The sequence below is a fragment of the Patella vulgata genome, chromosome 1 (assembly GCF_932274485.2).
Source record: "Patella vulgata chromosome 1, xgPatVulg1.2, whole genome shotgun sequence".
NCBI classification, from domain to species: Eukaryota; Metazoa; Mollusca; class Gastropoda; family Patellidae; genus Patella; species Patella vulgata.
This window is the reverse complement of record NC_065879.2, coordinates 48567839-48590086: the sequence shown is the minus strand read 5'-3', so window position 1 is coordinate 48590086 and position 22248 is coordinate 48567839.

Here is a 22248-nt window from a genome sequence, read left to right as displayed (position 1 = left end):
TCGGAATCGCCTGCTCAGCTTCATCCTGAAGAATTGAAGTGAATAAGGCCATGGGCTCATCTGCATCTTCTAACTCCTTTGCGTCAAAAGAGAAGAGACACAAAGATTCAAAAAGAGCCCAATCAGCCTTATCCAATTTCCACCTCTGCGGTCTTTCAACCGGAGAGGGACCATTATTATCTATCAAGATGGGGAAATGGTCACTACCACACAGATCTTCATTCACCCTCCATGTAAAATCCTGAAACAGGACCGTAGAGCAAATGGTGAGATCAAGAGAAGAAAAAGAAGCTGTGGCAGGATGTAAATAAGTATGTGAGTCATCATTTAATAAACACAAATTATTAATGTTAATGAAGTCCGCTATTTGTTTACCTCTGTTATTATCATCTGGACTACCCCAGAGTGAATGATGACCATTGAAATCTCCCGCAATTATAAACGGGAGGGGAAGTTGTGCAACAAGGCCATCAAGATCTCTGGGGTTCAGATGTAAACTAGGTGGTAAATATACAGAGCAGAGTGTGATAGGAATATGTAGAGTCACCCTCACTGCAACTGCCTGTAAAGGTGAGTTGAGGGTGACTTTACTCTGCGGAGTATTTCCATTAAGGAAAATGGAAACACCACCGTGTGCTCTACCATCATCGTTAGGAAAATGATGATAGGCAACAAAATGTCTGAGTGTTAAGACGTCTGTATTCTTTAAAAAAGTTTCTTGTAAACAAATAGCTAAGGGATTAAATTTTTGAATTAAGATTTGAACTTCATTAAAATTTGGTTTAAGACCACGACAATTCCATTGAATAATGGAATTTGCCATTTTCAGGGAGGTTTAACGGGACTTCTATGATGTTGTTTGGGGTCGTGAATTTCTACAACAACATCCATGAGATTGTCCTGTATCCCGAACCTGTTAAAGGTTTGGACAGGATCCTCATCACCCTCCCGACTTCGGAAGGAATTAAGTTTTGTATTTTGAGGAACGCCTTTACCAGAACGTTCCTTGTTTGTTTTTGGTGGATTTCCACCTTTTGCTGGAGGAGTGGGGGCACAATCTCCTCTATCTCAGACACTCCAGACTTTTTAACAGTCTGGGTACTGAGAGAATTATTTGCAGGTTTCGGAGGAATTGGAGGTTTTTCTTGTGATGAGGATTCTGTCTGAGCTGGCCAGACAACAGGTGTTTGGCAAGCAATGGAAGCGGTCTTCGGTTTGACTGCGTTTGCAAAGGACATTGCAAACGTTGGGGTTACAGCCTCAACCAACTTCCTTGCTTCTGGATATGAAATGTTTTTCTCTGTTTTCACCTGTTGTACTTGTTTTTCTTTTTTCCATATCGGGCACTCTCGGGAATATGCAAAATGAGGCCCTTTGCAGTTAATGCAATGGTGATCGAGCTGACAAGATGTACTTTCGTGACCATCCTGTCCGCATCGAGCACACATAGCTTTCCCCTTACACACGTTCTTACTATGTCCAAAGCGTTGACAATTAAAACAACGCAATGGATTTGGAATATAAGGGTTAACTGGAATGGAAAGAAAACCAGCTTTGATCATCCTAGGAAGATCTGGTTTATCAAAGGTCAGGATATAGGTGTTTGTTTGAACAATGATACCATTACGTCGGATGGAAATACGTTTGACGTAAGTAACACCTTGTGAGGAGAGATTTTCAAGCATCTCTTCCTCACTGCTGCCTTCTAAATCCTGAGACCGAATAACACCTCTTGAAGAATTAAGAGAGTTATGCGGTGCAACTTTGATGGGAATGTTGGCTAAAGTCTTAGATTTTAATAAAGATGAAGCATGTGATTCTTTAGCACATTCCACTAGCAGAGTACCATTTCTCATTTTCTTCACGCTTTTAGGCTCACCAGCCAAGCCGGCAAGACCTTTAGCAATCAGAAAAGGAGAAGTTTTACTTAAATTAATATCATTGGTACTCTGTATAACCAGAAACCTAGGCCAAGTTCGGGATGTTTTATTGGGTAAACCATTTGTTTCCAAATCCTCGGTCGACGTTCTTTTTAACATACGAGTCTTCTTGATTTGGGAAGCCATGAGTGTATTTTAAAAAATTCATCCCTGCCTGCTCTCCAACCACCAAAGGGTTGCAATATCCATGCAGGCTACTGCGCGGCGCGGATATCCAGCGCATGCGCCCTAAGAGAACAGACAGGGATATACCTAGACAAAGTAAAGATATAATATTTTTACCTTATCCAGTTGACCCAAGCCGCTGCTTTAGAGTAGGCACCCAGGACACAAAGGTAGAACTGCAATAAATACATTACAGATTTATGGGAAAGATGCGCCTACTCGTCAGCTAAACACGACCAAAGCCGATTGATCAGAGTGGGCCACTCGGACTTCCCGTCTAGGTGAATTGTGGGCCGAAGCAATGTGTTGCAGAGATAGGGCTCGCAAGCTAAATCCCCACTCAATTACCAGGATTCCACTCTCCACCGACACGGGTCGCAAGGCACGACAAACACGTTGCCCCATTACAGGGATCCTTTTAGTCGCCTTTTACGACACGCAGGACATACGAAGGGTATATTCTTATCACCCCCTACACCCCAGGGGGGTACATGTAAGTGATCCTGACAAAATCACTTTACTTCCGGTGATAATGAAAATGTTATGAAATCAGAAATGGCATAAGGCATCACATGGTGAAAATTTTATGTAAATCGAATAATAATTTCCACTTTCATAGACCAAAAACCTTGAACAGTGACTTGTAGAATATCGTCTATTTCTCTGCAACCATACAAGTTAGAAACCATTTTTTGGTATTAGTGCGGTATGGTATGTCATAAATTCAGCTCCCGTAGGATTTTTGTGCTAAAATTGATTTTTTGCCTGTTTTGGATGTAGTATGTATCAGACTGTCGGAAAATGAGGGGGTTCAAATTTTCAGACCCCCCATGGGGGGTCGTACCCCTTTTGTCCGCCCCGCTGACTCGATAAGCGGTTATTACACCTATCTCGGTCATTTATCCACCGATTTTCACAATTTTAGAGTTGTTTAGTAGGTTTTCTGCTGAGTTGATTTGTAGCACCGCGAAAGCCGCCATCAGCGATGTCATCGTTGACTTATGATTAATCACGGGATGTCTCGGCGCGTTAGGACAGCGGACTGAACCCTGCCCACGAAGTAAAAGTTTATCATATCATCACCAGATCTGTGCTCTCATTTTAGCCAGTACAAGTTACTTTGCAATGATACAGGGACATTAAAATAACCTCTTTATTGCATGGTTGGACTGTGACACAAAATTAAACTTGATTCCATCAACGAAGAATTCGTGATGTCCCGCGTTTGATACGACATTTGCGTGACATGGAAATCCGGTGATTCCCAAGAACTAGTTTCTCTTTTACGGTTTTTTCTGCCCGGCTATCGTTGACTGAAAGGTAAGTTTTCAGCATTTTTTTGCTTGGAAATGTCAGCAGCATCCTCAACAGACCCCCTCCCCCACTCACGCGCACGTCCTTTATGATGGCCCCCCGTTTCTATAACAAAGTGTGACATGTCACACGAAGCAGGAGAAATTCTGAACGCACGTTCTGTTTTGTTCTCGTAAAACTGAGACGTGTGCTAGTAATCAAGTGCTCTCTTTTCCATTATGGACGCTCGGACACGTATCCAGTACTGGATACATTCAAGGAAAGGAAGGAGATCAATAGAAGATTTAAGAGGCGAGTTCTCGCAGTAACAGGTTTGGAACTATATAATACCCATGGATATTTCAAGGTGAATTTAGATGGAGTAAGGACGATCTGGTCCATATGTCCGAGGATCGAGTTTGCGTGATTTGCGAAGAGGGGGCCACCCCTAGCAGGAGACAAGTGAACGATCCAGACATGATTCACGACTTTCTACAATGCTGCCGGGAGAGAGTGTCTGCAGGTCAAAGTGATATCCAGCCACTAACTGACCGCTTGTCTGACTTGAACGAACTGGAACTAAATTCTGTTTACTATCACAGCGAGTGTCGTAAACCTATTGTGAACAAGCGCTTGATTGCACGTCAACGGGGTAAGCGGTCCCGATCCGACTCCCCCGTCCCCTCTTCTACTCGAGGATCTGTTCGACCCAAACGATCAAAGACACTACCAAAGGAGGAGGTATGTCTGTTTTCATCCTGTGAATTTTGTCCCAAGGCTGACTCAGAACCATTGCATCGAGTACTGTCTGATTCAATGGGCAAGACTCTCATTGAAATAAAGCGGTTGACCATAGATGACAAAGTCAGAATTTGTGTAGCAGATCTAGAGGAGCCGGGGGACGCTTCAGCTCTCGAAAAGTACTATCATAGGACATGCTTGCGGTCCGCACAGCGCACATCAGCGAAATCCAACCACGGTAATATGTCACTTCTTCGCTCAATATGTGATGAACAGTTAGTCCTCGCCATACAAAATACTCTCACTGACGATGAAGTTACTCTCAACATGGCTCAGGTCAATGATGCTTACTTGTTGATCTTGACCAGATATAATGTGGATGTTAGTGAGAATAAAAACTATCGCAAGTATCTGAAAAAGATAATTGCTGAGCGGCTTCCACGTGTTGAGTTTATCAGCTCTGTGCGACGAAATGAGCCAGACAAGCTTATATTGTCAACGGCAGTTATTTAAGCCGTAGATCTCCGATTGTCAATGCTGGATAATGGTGAAATAATTGGTAACCTACTGAATGCCGCCAGCCTACTACGAGAGGAGATCATGCCAAATCGAGATTGGTCATTTACAGGCACCTTTGAAGACTTTGAGAATCCTTCGTTGCTCCCAATTCTTCCTGAGCCATCTCCTGTTTGGTACGCATGTTGGCAAAGTGTCCCGAATGCGGGATGAAGATGTAGACAGAACAGTTGACGTCGCATCCCAGTTTCTAGTCCAGAATACCCGTACTGATCGTCAGGTGAAACATCAACTAAGAGCCGATGAAGCATTCCGGCAAACCGTCCAGACACCCCTCTCAATTGGACTGCCCCTTGCTATCCATTTTAGAGTACGCGACAAGAACCTTGTCCAAAACCTCTCAGATGTCGACATCGGAAGCGACTACCAGAAGATTCTTGAGCTAAAGAAAAAACTTGATCAGTGTGTCCTGCAACGAATGAAGGAAGCTGGTGGATTCTGTCTCCCTGATTTCGTCAAGAGAGGCGTCAACATCTGGTTCGCTATTGATAATATCGATCTTTTGGAAGACACGCCAACTGGGCAGGAGACATTCCATGGTACGGTCGTTGTAATCAACCAGCAGTCTGTAGATGGAGAGCCTATGAATAAGCCACTCCGTATACCAGAGAAAATTCCCTCACAGGCACCTCTGAAATTTGAAGTGAAACTGCAGCAAGAACCAATCCATTAAGATTCGCGGTCTGCACGATCGGAAAGCGGAACAACCTCGTTTCCACAGATTTCACTCACACCTGGGCACTGGCTAACTACCTCGCAGCTGATGATAACAGGGAACAAACATTGACCGAACCTCAGACGGCACAGGAAGACACTCAGGATAATCAGGAGACGTTAAGTAATTCTGAGTCTTCGACGGACAGGGATCAGTCGGACTCCATACTGTCAGTCAGAGGACAAACGCGTAAACCAGATAAATTGCCAAAGGCAGATGTGATGCCAACTTGGGCTGCAACTAGGTCCCTGCTATTACCACAGTCTTCTGACGACCATACTCGCACGCGTACAAACACAGAGGTGATCGCTCCGCTGTTCAGGACCTCCCCAACAGATTATCGTACACTCTATACAGCTCTGCAATTAACACACGGTATCTCAGCCAATGTCTTTGTTCCTCATATAAGGACGCTTATAACGTTTGATCTCGACCTTTACGCCCGTGCCTTGAAAATTCAACAGTCAGTTGGCAACACCAATTGGATCCTAAGATCCGGGGCTCTCCACATTGCGTTTGCTGCCTTACATGCTCTTGGAAAAACGATTGATGGTAGTGGCCTTGACACGTGTTCCATTGAAAGTGGTGCATACACATCAGCAGCTCTGCGTGGGATTTTTGGTGGCAAAGCTTACAAGCGAGGTATTGAATACCACATCACAACCAGCTTAGCAATCATGATGTTGCAGTTTGATGCTATCTTGTCGACAATGCAAAAAGGTCCAGTTCGCATCCAGTGCGTTACTCTCAAGGACAAACTCCACAAACGCAGTCCAGACGTGGTAGAGACCTATGAAGAAATCCAATCATGGTATGAAGAAAAAGTCAAGCCCTTCGAAGACGAAACAGGCAATAGCGAGTTTGCTCAGTTTCTGAAACAGTACCTTGGCCAAGTGGAAACTCTTCTTCAACTCATCAGCTGTTGTCGCTCAGGTGACTGGGAAGGCTACTTGTCATCTTTAGAGAATCTCATCAAATACTTCTTTGCCCGTGATCTACTCAACTACGCTCGATTGATGCCAGTACACCTCGCTCAAATGAATGCCATTGAAGAAGATGACCCGGCGACCTGGGAGGCACTGAAGTCTGGTGCCTTCGTGGTAGCAAAATCGGAGATACCCTTCACTCATCTCTTCACCGATCAGGCCCTCGAGCAAGAGATAAAGAAGCTAAAGGGACATGGTGGAATGGTTGGAATCAGTAGAGATGAAGCAGCTCTGGACCGACTTGTTACGACCACACCTCATATTGCTCGTCTTGTGAATCAGTACTTCGACAGATTCCCCAAAGCTTCCAGATCTTCTGCGAGGAAAGAACATTATCAGCTTTCAGGAGAAATTGCACTGAGGTCAAGAGCAAATGCTTTGAAGATTCGACATTCAATCGAACTGCATTGTGAAGGCAATCCATTCGAAGCCAACACCCCATTGAAGAGTCTGGTTTCATCAGCGCTTGTGTCAGACGACGCAAAGTCAGACATTCTGCATTTCACAGAGAAGAGACAAAAGTGCTATGAGGAGTTCGTTTCTCAACGTCTGATGCGTACCTCCAGTCTCTCCGTGTGGGACAAAATGAAGAAACTCAAATTGAAGGCCTTCTCCAACTGGATGGAGAAAACGAAAGTGCGTCTTGGAGACAAGGTAGTAAAGCTGCGCGAGGAGCGTCAATTACTAGGAAGGTTTCTTATCGTCCAAGGCAGCCGACCAAGTTTAGTGCCAAAGCTTGAGGAAACAATTGGCGAATATGAGATGTCAACGGTGCCTCGTTCCCTCTGCGCGGTTGATGGGTCTCTGTATATCCCAATAGACAAAGCCAGTCTCATGCACGCAATTGAAGATGTCAAAGCAGAGCATATTGAAGTTGACCCACAGCCAGACCGGGTCCAAGAAGATTCTTCAGTGAATGTACTGATAGTTGATGCCATGGGTGTGGTTCAGAGTATGTGAAAGACGCCAACCACGCTGAAGCTGTCAGATCTTCAAGATGCTTTCAACAAACGCATTGAAAAGATGATGGCTGGCTATGATAAGGGTCGACTTGTGTTTGATAGATACATAGACAACTCGTTGAAGAACAAAACTCGGCAGAAGAGAGCAACGACTTCTGTAGAATATGAAATCCATCCAGAAATGAAGCTTACAATGTCTATTAAAGAACTTTTATCTGCATTGTCAACCAAGAAGAAGCTGACATGCATGTTGGGCCAAGGAGCACTTGAGTACTTCTCAAGGGACCGTTCTTTTCAGATGATCGTTGTATATGACAACGTCATTAAGGGACATGCTTTTGAGGAGACCCGTCTTCATTAGCCCAGCATAGGAGCAGAACAGTAGGACGTTAAACCCCATTTCATTTCATTGTCCCCCGCCTTTCGAAGAAAGCAGGGGACTATTAAAATGGGTTCGTCCGTCTGTCTGTCTGTCTGTCTGTCTGTCTGTCTGTCCGTCTGTCTGTCCGTCACACTTTTTGGGACACAATAACTCTCTTCCTAATTGAGCTAGAATGTTCAAACTTGGTGTATGTGTTTATTAGGTCAATGCTTTGATGGAGTTCGAAGATGAGCATTTTCCGCTTAGGGTAAGCAGAGATAAGCAATTTGATTGGTTGATGCTTTGGGACACGATAACTCTCTTCCTAATTGGGCTAGAATGTTCAAACTTGGTGTATGTGTTGAGTAGGTCAATGCCTTGATGGAGTTCGAAGATGAGCATTTTCCGCTTAGGGTAAGCAGAGATAAGCAATTTGATTGGTTGATGCTTTGGGACACGATAACTTTTAATTGAGCTAGAATGTTCAAACTTGGTGTATGTGTTTATTAGGTCAATGCCTTGATGGAGTTCGAAGATGAGCATTTTCCGCTTAGGGTAAGCAGAGATAAGCAATTTGATTGGTTGATACTTTGGGGCACGATAACTCTCTTCCTAATTGAGCTAGAATGTTCAAACTTGGTGTATGTGTTGATTAGGTCAATGCCTTGATGGAGTTCGAAGATGAGCATTTTCCGCTTAGGGTAAGCAGAGATAAGCAATTTGATTGGTTGATGCTTTGGGACACGATAACTTTAGTTCTAATTAAGTGAGATTGATGAAACTTGGTGTATAGTTTCATTACAGTAATACCTTGACTAAGTTTTATAATGAGCATTTTCTGCTCAGGGTAAGCAGAGCGATACGCAATTTGATTGGTCGAGACTTTGGAAAACAATAACTCTCCTACTTTGATTGTCCCCCGCCTTTCGAAGAAAGCAGGGAACTATTAAAATGGGTTCGTCCGTCTGTCTGTTTGTCTGTCTGTCCGTTCCGCTTATGGTAAGCAGAGATAAACAATTTGATTGGTTGATCTTCGAATTGAGTAAATGTTCATGCTTATTGTCCCCCGCCTTTCGAAGAAAGCAGGGAACTATTAAAATGGGTTCGTCCGTCTGTCTGTTTGTCTGTCCGTTCCGCTTAGGGTAAGCAGAGATAAACAATTTGATTGGTTGATGCTTTGGGACACTATAACTTTAGTTCTAATTAAGTAGATAAACAATTTGATTGGTTGATGCTTTGGGACACTATAACTTTAGTTCTAATTAAGTGAGAGTGATGAAACTTGGTGTATAGTTTCATTACAGTAATACCTTGACTAAGATCGATAATGAGCATTTTCTGCTCAGATTAAGCAGAGCGATAAGCAATTTGATTGCGCTTTAGTTCTTGAAGAAGCTTTCCAATGTATTACCCCTGTAATTCCTCCTCTTTTATCTGTACAATATTTTCGAAAAAAATGAAACGAAATCCACTTATGTATACATTTAGGTTACATTATAGCCTACATGTCCCGACTCAACTTGCCACATTACATGTCATAATATTATAACCAGGTATTGATAAAAGCATCAATTGAGCAATTCCAATACAATCCAATACAATGAATATAGGCAAGGTAAATAAACAAATAAATGGAAAAAACAAATTGAAAAAGAAACTATTATAAATTAATTAAATATGTAGTATGCAATAATGAATTGACATTTAATGACAGAAAGAAAACAGTGAACTTTGCACAACTTGCAGCAAGATGGAAAATAGACCCGTTGATACAACCAAACTCTAGATCTGTAGGCATAGAGCATGTTTTCCCCTTAATATGCTATAATTATTCCATCAAAAACATTGTATGCTTAGACTATAAGTAAAGATATACTGTTTGATTGTTCAATACTTTGTAAAAGATAATTTGTGATAAATTTATATGTGTCCTCTAATTATTTTCCTATTTCGGCGGGGGACATCAGCCTCACTGTTGGCTTGTTTCATTTTGAGGAGACACACTCATGAAGAGGCTGACACATTGATTCCTCATCAGGTCCTATCTTCTGTATCCAATGGTGTCATGCGAAAACTGTGCGTCTGGTCTCCAGATACTGATGTCCTGCTGCTGCTGCTTGATCTTGTATCTCACGGAGATAAGAACTGTATGTTCCTGTTAGGTGTCTTGCTCTTCCTGCCCCACGGGCAGTAATTGAACTTATCAAATGTGGATGCAAGACGGGTTGCAGAGCGCGATGTAATTGCTCTACAAATGGTTTGCCTTGCACTCCTTTGTGCAAATGCTATGGCGGAGACTGCGTGAACACGATAAGAGAGGACATTCCAGACAGTGACACCGATGGCGATTAGAATGCCCTGAACTTGGTGGCAGCTGATGAACCGGAAGTCGATCGAAGACACCGGAAGTCGGTTAAATACACTTACTGTTGATTTGTGAGTATAATGAATCAAGTCGGGACCCTTCAAAACCTTTAAATAACAACACTTATGTTACTTTAATTGGTGAACAGTAAGCAGAAATAGATACATTGTCGTTTTTTGGGGGTAAAAAGGAAAAAAGCCCGCCAAAAAGTAGTGAGAGGCGGGAAAATTTGAACCCCTTCATTTCCTGAAAGACTGGTCCTCAGTGAATCCAAAGAAACAAAAAACCTAATTTTAGCACAAAAATCCTACGGGAATACATACCGTACTATATCTGTATGATCGTATGGGTTCAATCTATTTGCTGATTGGAATGAAATATCATAATTTTCAAAACATTTCAAATCAGACTCATTTGAATAAAATATCCGTTTTAAAGGCTAAAAATACAGTTTTTGCCAAAATGACGTTACTTCCGGTGATAATGAAAATCTTAAATTACTTGAATGAAATCGTAAATGGCATTAGGTATCACACGGTGAAAATTTTATGAAAATCGAATAATAATTGACACTTTTATGGACCAAAAACCTTGAAAAGTTACCTGTTGAAAATCGTCCATTTCTTCGCAACTGAACAAGTTAGAAATCATTTTGTCATATCTATAAGATTGTATGGGTTCATTCTATTAGTTGATTGGAATCAAATATTAAAATTTTAAACAAATAACAAACACGACTCGTTTGAATAAATTACTGGTTTGAAGGCTATAAATACATTTTTTGCCCAAATTACGTCATTTCCGGTGACATTGAAAATGTTAAATTGGTTTGACCTAGTTAAAATTGACATTACGCATCAAATGGTGTCACTTTTATGATAATCGAATAATAATTGACACTTTTACAGGCAAACTAGCGTAAAAAGGGACTCATGCAAAATTGCCCCTTCCTCGGCAACTGCTTATATTACAAACTAATTTTCACATACATTCTCTTCGTATGGATTATTGCTACTAGTTTATGAAAGTTGCGAAAAAATATATTAAAATATGAAAAGCCTGAATAGGTTGTAAATAGCTCATTTTTTCACCCTTTTTCACCTTTAAATCTAAATTACCCGAAAACGAAATCGAAATTTAAAAAAGTCACTTCCGTTGCCGAAAGGCAATTTTACCGGTAACAAAAAAAATTACATTTTGGACCACGGAGCATATGAACTTTGTTTTATACAAATCGAACAATAAATAATTAATCCAGGACTGAAAAACTGAATTAGCCGATGGGGGCCAAGGAAAAATATGGTGGCAAAAAATGTTACCATATTTGGTCAAATCAGATGACTCTTTAACCCTAAGTCAAATACCACATAAAAATATTCATTAATAAAAAAAATTTTTGTAAAAATTTAAATTTTCAAAATTTGGCGCCTAATATCTCCTTAGATTCGTCGAAAATAAAAAGTCCAAAGAACTGTAGCTATGTGCCTTGTCTCTGGCTATGTCAAAATGTATCAAATATTACAATCCGACAATTATTGATAATATTACGGCAAAATATCGCAAAACGACAACTTCGGTGATTTCGGACATTTCGCATTTTCGCAGAACGTTGGAAATAGCTTTGAAATTTAAGTCAAACCCACTTTCAAGTAGTTTCTGAGATATGCTCAAATGGAAAATAATAATAATAATAATAAGAAGAAGAAGAACTAGAACTGCGATGCAGTAATGACGGGTTTCACCGGTGCCACGTTACCCTAAACATATGTCACTTCCGGTACCAATGAAACCATTAAACAGGTTTCCACCTTATTATTGCACACATCAAATAAAATGGACGCCGAATCAACCAAATCCAGCAATATCAATTCATTTTATACATTTGTTACATGTAAGTGTACAGTACTTCCGGTGATAATAAAAATGTTAATTAGTTTTATGAAATCAGAAATGGCATAAGGCATCCCACGGTGAAAATTTTATAAAAATCGAATATTAATTTGCACTTTTATAGACCAAAAACCTTGAAAAGTGACTTGAAGAAAATCGTCTATTTCTCTGCAACCCTACAAGTTAGAAACGTTTTTGTGGTATCTTTATGATCGTATGGGTTAATTCTATTTGTTGATTGGAATCAAATATCATAATGTTAAAAACATTACAGATCAGACTCATTTGAATAAAATATCTGTTTTGAAGGCTAAAAATACAGTTTTTGACCAAATGACGTCATTTCAGGTGATAGTATAAATGTTAATTTGGCTTGTCCTAGTCCAAATTGGCATTAGGTATCAAATGGTAAAACCAAATTGAATAATTGACTCTTTTACAGGCAAAATACATTTGTTACATGTAAGTGATCCTGACAAAATTACATTACTTCCGGTGATAATGAAAATTCTAAATTAGTTTTATGAAATCAGGCATCACATGGTGAAATTTTTTATGTAAATCGAATAATAATTGCCACTTTTATAGAACAAAAACCTTGAAAAGTGACCTGTAGAAAATCGTCTATTTATCTGCAACCGTACAAGTTAGAAACCATTTTGTGATATCTATATGATCGTATGGGTTCATTCTATTAGTTGATTGGAATCAAATATCAAAATTTTGAACAAATAACAAATACGACTCGTTTGAATAAATTACTGGTTTGAAGGCTATAAATAGATTTTTTGCCCAAATTATCCCAAAATGTTTGAAAATGTTAAATTGGTTTGACCTAGTTAAAATTGACATTACGCATCAAATGGTGTCACTTTTATGAAAATCGAATAATAATTTACACTTTTACAGGCAAACTAGCGTAAAAATTGTTTTGACCTAGTTAAAATTGACATTACGCATCAAATGGTGTCACTTTGATGAAAATCGAATAATAATTGACACTTTTACAGGCAAACTAGCGTAAAAGGGACTCATGCAAAATTTCCCATTTCTCGGCAACTGGTTATATTACAAACTAATTTTCACATATATTCTCTTCGTATGGATTATTGCTACTAGTTTATGAAAGTTGCGAAAAAATATATTAAAATATGAAAAGCCCGAATGGGTTGTAAATGGCTCATTTTTTCACCCTTTTTCACCTTTAAATTGAAATTACCCGAAAACGAAATCGAAATTAAAAAAGTGAGTCCGATGTTTTCTGCACAGGGCACACCCTTTCAGTCATACCAGATTCAAAAATAATTTTTGCTTTCAAAAAGTGAAACCGAACTCTCAAAATTGTAGTTTTTGCTAAATCTACGTCACTTCCGTTGCCGAAAGGCAATTTTACCGGTAACAAAAAAAATAACATTTTGGACCACGGAGCATATGAACTTTGTTTTATACAAATCGAACAATAAATAATTAATCCAAGACTGAAAAACTGAATTAGCTAATGTGGGCCAAGGAAAAATACGGTGGCAAAAAATGTTGCCATTTTTGGTCAAATCAGATGACTCTTTAACCCTAAGTAAAATACCACATAAAAATATTCATTAATAAAAAAGTTTTTTGTAAAAATTTAAATTTTCAAAATTTGGCGCCTAATATCTCCTAAGATTCGTCGAAAATTAAAAAAATCCAAAGAACTGTAGCTATGTGCCTTGTCTCTGGCTATGTCAAAATGTATCAAATATTACAATCCGACAATTATTGATAACATTACGGCAAAATATCGACAAACGACAACTTCGGTGATTTCGGACATTTCGCATTTTCGCAGAACGTTGAAAATAGCTTTAAAATTTAAGTCAAACCCACTTTCCCAGTAAAACCGAAGACATCGAATCGATCCGACAAGTAGTTTCTGATATATGCTTAAATGGAAAAATAATAATAATAATAAGAAGAAGAATAATCCGAACAAAAACAATAGTGTTTCACACTGGCTAAGCAGTGTGAAACCCTAATAAGAATAATCTTAACAAAAACAATAGTGTTTCACACAAGCTACGCAGTGTGAAACCCTAATTACAGTAGAACTTGCTCGGGCGTGCACTCCTAATCAGCGAACACTTGCTTCAACGAGCACCAAAAAATCCCCCCGAGCGATTTTTAAGTAATTTAACCCCTACTAAACACGCACCTGTTCAACGCGTGCAACGGGCATCACGATTAATTCCCCCCGTAAAAATTCTACTGTTTCAACGGTCACTCCTCTAACGCTGCCAGCGGTCACTATTTACTAATAAATTCAACAAAACATCGCCCATTCAACGGCCATTGTTGAATGATACCATCTTGTTCTTTCTTTGTAACACTCCCGCTAATCTCGTGAGTAGTAGTTAATTAACTGGACCCCCACTGATCAGGTAAAAAGAAATGTAAAAATAACAATCAACCCGGGCTTATCTGTATATTAATCTTTTGTTTTATTAAACGACTAAGTTTTCACGCGTAACGACACATTATTTGATACTGAATGAATAAAATGAAAGTACCGAGTTTTGTCACGATCATCTAGTATCTCTTTTCCATTGCCACTTCTTTGTTAAACAGACTTTTTAGCGCCCCCTATAATATTACATACAGAGTTACACCCCCTGTGAATCGGTGATAAAATCAGCGATGGTTTTTTGTTCATGTGCTTTTTTGATAAAATAACATTAATTCATCGATTTTCTTCACAAAAATGGATAAATATTATCGAATGCATCACAATGGTAGACAATAGTATCGAAGGTTGGTACAAAATGACAAGTTTACAGAAGTTATGTTCGAGATTAGAGTAAAGAATTTTCGTTCGGCGCAAGATTCAGCGACGGTCAAATTTATCAATGCAAGTATTGATGTTCGCTCCCAATGCACCCAAGCGTAATTAATTTATGTCAGCACAAAAGGCACCGAGATTGTATTAAGTGGTCGCGTAATCGCTAAAATAGTTGGGGTGGGAAATACTCAAATTCATGGCATTTTGAAACGCTTTTAGACGCTATGATTCAGTATGATGAAAGTAAAAGAAATATTGGGGGGCTAGAGATCCAGTATTACTAAACATGTATACGCGACTACTTTGAATTCACAACTAGATAAAAAGTACATGTATTTTATTGTTATACTACATGAATAAAAAATATATGCAATCTATATCTTTATTTTTTGTGGTAGGGGTTGGGGCAATATTGGATACCTCTATTCAAAGAGCACCTCCATTAAGCGAGCATTTTTAAATTTCCCTTGGGTGCTTGCTTAATACAAGTTCTACTGATTTGGCATAATGTAGTGGTGTATATTTTCATATATAATTTACATATGTATTTAATTAATAATATTTAAATTGCGTATTTATTTTAAAACTAAAGTAACATTTCTTTGCTGACGTTGATAGATAACAGCTTAACCCTGTTATATAAGAATATTGACGTATTGACAATAGAAGAGTTCTTTATTGTATGTCAAATATGCCAAATACTGTTTTTATTTTCATAAAGAGAGGTAACTCCTTTACTTCCGTTTCATAAATCGACCTCATGATTGGCTGAATTGACCGGAAACTTCTGATTCCGATAATACGCTTGACAGCCCAACGTGTGTTTGTGATTACATGTAGTATTGTTTGGAGTAAATAAAGTATATTGTAATGGTACCAGAGTACATGAGCGTACCAAAAAATTGTATGTCATTTTTAGATTGGTTTTAAGTATAGTTAATAGTGACGCCTAAGACTTCCAAACAATACGCTAGGATTAACTGGAAGCAATATAATTACTCAATAAAACACTTGAAGGATTGAGTTAGACAAGATTGGTTTTTAACCAATCAATGGTCAAGCCTCTAGTTTTCTCAAATTACTAGAAATAACCAGGCGTGTTATTCGGAAATTCAAGCCTCTAAATTCGCGGACTATCGTCTAGTCGTCACATGAATAAATTATACTATTAACTACAATATTGGATCTCTGATTTCTATTCAAAGGGCACGGAAACACGCGTTTATAATTGGTCGAGATGTATTAAGATCCTTACTGATGTCAAAATTAAGAAATGATCTTTAATAGACGTATGCTGTTTAGCAGTGTGGTTTGCGCATGACACGAAATGTGGCAACTTCCTGAAACACAGGAACAGAGATCGCCGGAAGGGAAAGTAGAATAATACAAAATGCCGGAAAAGACTCCACCGGACAAGAGCGATTTTAGTAAAGCAGCGTCGGAAGTAAAGCAGGAGTAAAATGTGGTGTGTAAAACCTTGAGTAGAAATTAGCCAGAATGAGTTGTTAATAATTTGTGTGTTGTGGTTTCTTAGTGATGAAGTGCTGTATATTATAATGTGTTTTAAAATAATGTTTTCTTCGAAGTGGAACAACTCTCATCAAATACAAGCCGTTGGACTAGGTCTATCAAAATTTACAAAAGGACAATATTCCAGACAATTCAAGTTGTATAAAATGAAAAAGATTTTTCAATCAAAATTTCGTAATAGAAGGAAGGAATATTTATTACTCTGGGACGATAATAGTAGGGCGTGTGAACGTTTTACAAGTATTCTCGCGAATATTCGTAAGGGTTTTAATGTAAAAAATTTGAAATGCATATTGTAAAATGTAAACTATCACATACATTCAGTCTGTCGTGTGGGTTTTCTCTGGGTACTCCGGGTTCCTCCCACTGCTAAAGACCCCTACGCGTAAGCGAATTATTGAAATAAAATTTTAAAAAAAAAACATGTTAGTCCCAAAGTGATCTAGTTTGTGTCGAGCGAACGTTTAGTCTCTCTCTCTCTTTCTTTACCTATTTCCTTTGTAGTAGCTAAGCCAAAACCCTATCAGTCCAGTAGTTAATGACAAAATATGGTCATCAGTTAAAAATAGGTGTGACCCCCCAAATATGTAGTGGATGTCCATAAGGGTAAAACTCAACTGGTCAGATCGGGCACCGCTGGGGCAGTTGACACACTCCACTGGTAGAGAAGAAAAATGTATTTCTTAGTGATAATCTAATGCATAGAGCCTTAAAGGGTTGTGATAGTTATGGATATGTTATACTGTGCCATTTCTGATGTATATTATCAAGTTACAATTATGCGATCTTGCTAAAACGTGAGTTTTTTGTGTCAATTTACACTTCTGCTGTCTAAACCTGTTTACCTGAGTACTACTTTCCAGGCGTCCAAGTGTTGATGAGTGATTGTTTACAGTCAGTCTTGTCGATATATTTTGATTTGCTGTGAATTATTTGTCTTGACATTTATGACGGAAATTACTAAATTTACATTGATATACTATTACTAAAATTGAAAATTTATCCAGGTTTGTTTCTATGCCAGATAAACTGTACTCATCATATAGTAAATCATTTCCGGGTGTTACATAAATTTAACAAAAATGACAAACCATAAAGCCAAAAAGACAAAGAGGAGTCACCAGGACACATCAACCAGTATTAACGAATTCTTAGACACTATGCTCCAGGATGATAACTCAAGAAAGTCCTTCTTGGCTGAGTTGCTAAAGCGAGACGTGTTTGTAAACCACCTAATAAACTTAATTAAACCTCAAATATTAACTGAATTTAATGAAAAAGTTGAACATTTGGAATCAAGAATTGATGACCTAGAGCAATATTCCCGACGTACGTGCCTGAAAATAAGTGGCATCAGCGAGTTACATGACGAAAACACTGATGATATTGTTCTGTCTTTAATAAACAATCATGTTATTCCTGATGGTGCTACCAAGCTTGATAAGTCACATATTGGGTGTACCCACAGAGTTGGGGACAAACAGGGCAAGTTTCACAGAGATATCATAGTACGCTTTATTAGCTACCGTGACAGGGCTTCAGTATATGCAAATAAAAAGAATCTGAAGGAGTATAATGTTAAGAACAAAACTAAAGTATACATAAACGAGGCGCTAACTAAAACCCGTTCAGCATTATACAAAGTAACACGTGATCTCTTTAAAGACAAAGTTATCAAAAACTGTTGGACCTACGACGGGAAGATATTTGTCAGTAGTTTTGACGGCCGAAAACATCTCATTACACGCGAAGATGATTAGCTACCGTTCAGAAACAATGTTAACTCCAGACGATACTTACACGCAGATCAGCGTGAAGGCCAAGGTCGCCCTGAAGCGTCGTCTGATACTCGTGAACACCCACATAACACCTTCAATCTAGCGGATATCAGCACGCATCATATGAGACAACCCTCCCTGATTGATATGGGATTAACATCAACACCTAAAGGGGCGGTATCAAGTGACACCGTCGGTAATGTAAACCCAAACTCAAATAGATATCAAATGGTATCAGATGCTGTAAACTTGTAAAGTCTTTTAGACATTTCTTAATTGTAAAAAAAAAAAATAATAAATTTCATTATATTTTCAGCAGAGTATCTACAAAAATCTTTATCAATATGAAAATCGCATACTCATTGTCCAGTACATAGAGTTACTCAAAACTTTGTTTAACTTCTGGACCTATTAGTTAAAAAATTTCACTTAATAATAAGTGAAAACTATGCAGATAGGGAGGGTCAGATTGGGTATCTAGTAAAACCCAAAATACCTATTCTTTTATCTCACTTTTCATATATTTTGTAACGATACGATACGAAAGTTGTACCTAATATACTATTCAAAAAAAGTAGGGGATATTTGATTTTTTAAGTGTTATTAAAGTCACCTAATGAAACTGACGAAGAAACAAATGACAAAATGAAATGAAGTTCACATTCATCGATTTATTCCAAATGATCGTTAGACTAAGTAAGGCACAGACTGACCATTATAAGGGTAAAATGATACCCGGGGTCAAACAGCAAAGTTACCACAGCATCACAACCAAGTCAGTAACGGGTAAATCCTCCTCTGTTTGCCAAACATACTCCTAATGAGACGTCTAAGGTCATTTTGGTCCAGATTGTCCCATTCCTGTTGCAACGCAGCAGCAAGTTCTTGGACATTGGCAGGACGTTGTTGACGTTGACGTAACCTCTGTCCAAGCATGTCCCAGACATGCTCGATGGGGGAGAGGTCGGGACTCAGTGCTGGCCAAGGTAATGTGGTGATGTTCTGTTGTTGGAGGTAACCTGTAACGATCCTGGCCCTGTGACATCTTGCGTTGTCATCCTGGAAGATGAAACGGCGGCCATGACGTCGTGCGAACGGCACAACATGGACTGCCAAGATGTTGTCCCGGTAGTACTGGCCTGTAACACGCCCTGCAACAACATGTAAAGCCGTTCTTCCAGCAACAGTGATGCCTCCCCACACCATAACAGAACCACCCCCAAATCGATCATGTCTGATGACGTTAACGCCTTGGAAGCGCTCGTTTCGACGACGCCACACCCTCCTACGTCTGTCCAAAAAATCAACAGTGAACCTTGACTCATCTGAAAACATCACATTGCTCCAGCGTCGATTATACCAGTGTTGACGATCCCTACACCAACGACGTCTTGCCTGAATGTGATGATCTCTCAAACAAGGGATCACGCGAGGACGTCGGGCGCGAAGGTGACCCCTATGCAGTCGATTCCGAATCGTCTGGCCACTCACTCTCACACCAGTGTCTGTTTGAAGACGAGCGCTGATCTGATTTGCTGTGATGACACGATTTCTCAAGGCCAAGGTACGGATAAATCGATCCTGGGCTTGAGTTGTCGCCCTTGGTCGACCTGAGCGTGGTCTGTCCTGTACAGATTGTGTATCACGGTATCTGGACCATAGCCTGCTTATGACAGACTGAGAAACATTCATCGTCCGCGCCACAACCGCCTGTGTTGTGCGTTTGGGCGTCACATGTAACTGGAAATGTTTCTTCTGTTAGGTTCTATAGTGACTTTTTTCGTAGTCATTTGCATATTTTAGTATTATGCCCCAAAATCAAATATCCCCTACTTTTTTTGAATAGTATAATAACATAAATAGTGGTGTCTACGTATTGTATTATTGGTACGGAAAAGAACGTACACGCCCTGGTAAAAAATCTTAGAATAAGTCATATATGTGATGAAGAATCTATAAACAAGTCTCATTTAAAAGCTTTAAAGTGTCATTTATTCCAAAATGACGAGAGTAAATGGTTCCAAGAGTTATGGAATGACAGTAAAAACCCTAATGGCAACAAATTGAGAACCTATCGTTTGTTTAAAAAGGATTTGAAACCCGAACCTTATGTTTTAGTTAACAATCTCCCACGCCATATACGTTAAGCCACGTCATTATTACGCAGCGGTAGATCTGATCTAATGATCGAAACACTGAGATACAGTCACCCCCCAACCCCATTCATTTGTCGATTATGTCCCTTCTGCTCAGAAATTGAGACAGAATCCCATTTTTTAATTGAATGCAAAATGTACTCCGACCTTCGTTATGGACCTTTTACAGAAATGCATAAGATAGACGCAAATTTCTATAAAATGTCTATCAAAGAGAAAGTAATAAGTATTTTTTCTAGTGATATCAACCCCAGTATGATATGCAATTTTATATTTGATATGTTTCAAAGGAGAGCCCGTTTTTTTAAAAGATATGTGATATTATTTTATAACAGGATATTTTATTTAATATAAATCTGTATTTTAGATAATTATGTATATACATATAAATATATATATATATGTCCAGTGTCCCATAGGTCGTCATGGCCGGGCGATGTTCTTTTTAATTAAGTTTTTAACTCGATTATGATATGTAAATGTACATCGTGTGACACTTTAATAAACACTTCTTCTTCTTCTTCTGTCATATTATATAGCTACTAAATTATATAGTACGATACCTGCATGATTATATACCTAGACTGGGATACCTGTATATAGCCATTTATAGTTCTGAGAATCTTAATAGGACATTTGCATACAATAGGTCGAACACAGTAAAGCTACTCAGTGTGATATCACTTGTTATTATTTAAATATAGTCTAACCTATATCTGCATATATTTAGGGCACGACAGGTTGTAAGGAAAAAATAGACAGGACAAACAAGTATGATGTCTTCTTTTTATATGTGTTTACATAATATTATATTCACCATGCTACGTATAAAGTTATCGAATATCTCTAGGATTACTTCTGACGTAATCATAAGTTTCCGCACTAATGATACATGTTAATTGAAATTAATTACATACGCAACCAGCAGAGTATACATATCCCTAGCTGTCGGCTGAATTTTCCTCTGCCAAAGGAATAATTAATACGGATTACTCTGTTCACAAGTTATTTAACTTGTTGTTCATCATGTGTTTGTATATATGTTTCTTTTCTAATTTTGATTCGTTCTGTACATAGCGATGCTTCGCAAAAGCTTTTCTCAGTCTCAACATGTTTCGTAATAGTGTAATACAATATCATTTGAGACCTAAAATTTAATATTGTATTTGAATCTATGTCAGTATTTTATATTTTTTCCATTCTTTCCTTATTTTTGACATTCTAATAGACAGATTAATTACAAGTTTAATCTTATGTAACAGCTGATAGGTGGTACTCACTTGTATGCTCGGAGTACCTATATGAGATAAGATTTAAGCACAACAGATATTGACACCTATTGTTTAAAGTTAGAATGGGTGACCATTAATAATTAGTTTCATTGTTAATTACCTGCGTTGTATAAACTTCTAAATTCCGGACGCCTTTTATCTGTATCAGTCGTAGACTTAAGACATAATATTATGTAAGACGTGATAGCTTGTACAAACGTGTAGCAGTCAGAATCCATGACAGGTGTTAACATTGTTGCTTTAGAGCTTAGAGGTGCGAATTCTAGTAATTAGTTTATGTTGGATTATCTTACTGTCAATCAAACTCAATGTGACTACGAGTTAGCCAATCAGTTTAATTGTTTATGTAACCTGTAAACCAATCAGGATTCAGGCGGCAGAGATGACACTACGTTATTTAAGATTGGTTTTGAGAGTCAAAGGGCAGTTGGGTTTTCTGTGACCTAGGGAGACCATTAAATATGAGGGCCAAACTAGGGGCAAAATTTGTTACAACTGCGGCCTGCATGGGCATCTTGGCCGTGAATGTACAAAACCAGACAAAAGATATAGTCTGCCAACCAACCCAAATGCACCAAATCCTGGTGATCAAATGGAATTTCCTGCCCTTCAACCCCAAACTAGTCCAAACAGTGCTATAGTATCTGCTGATATAGCCACTGAACCCACCCATAATATTGATAATA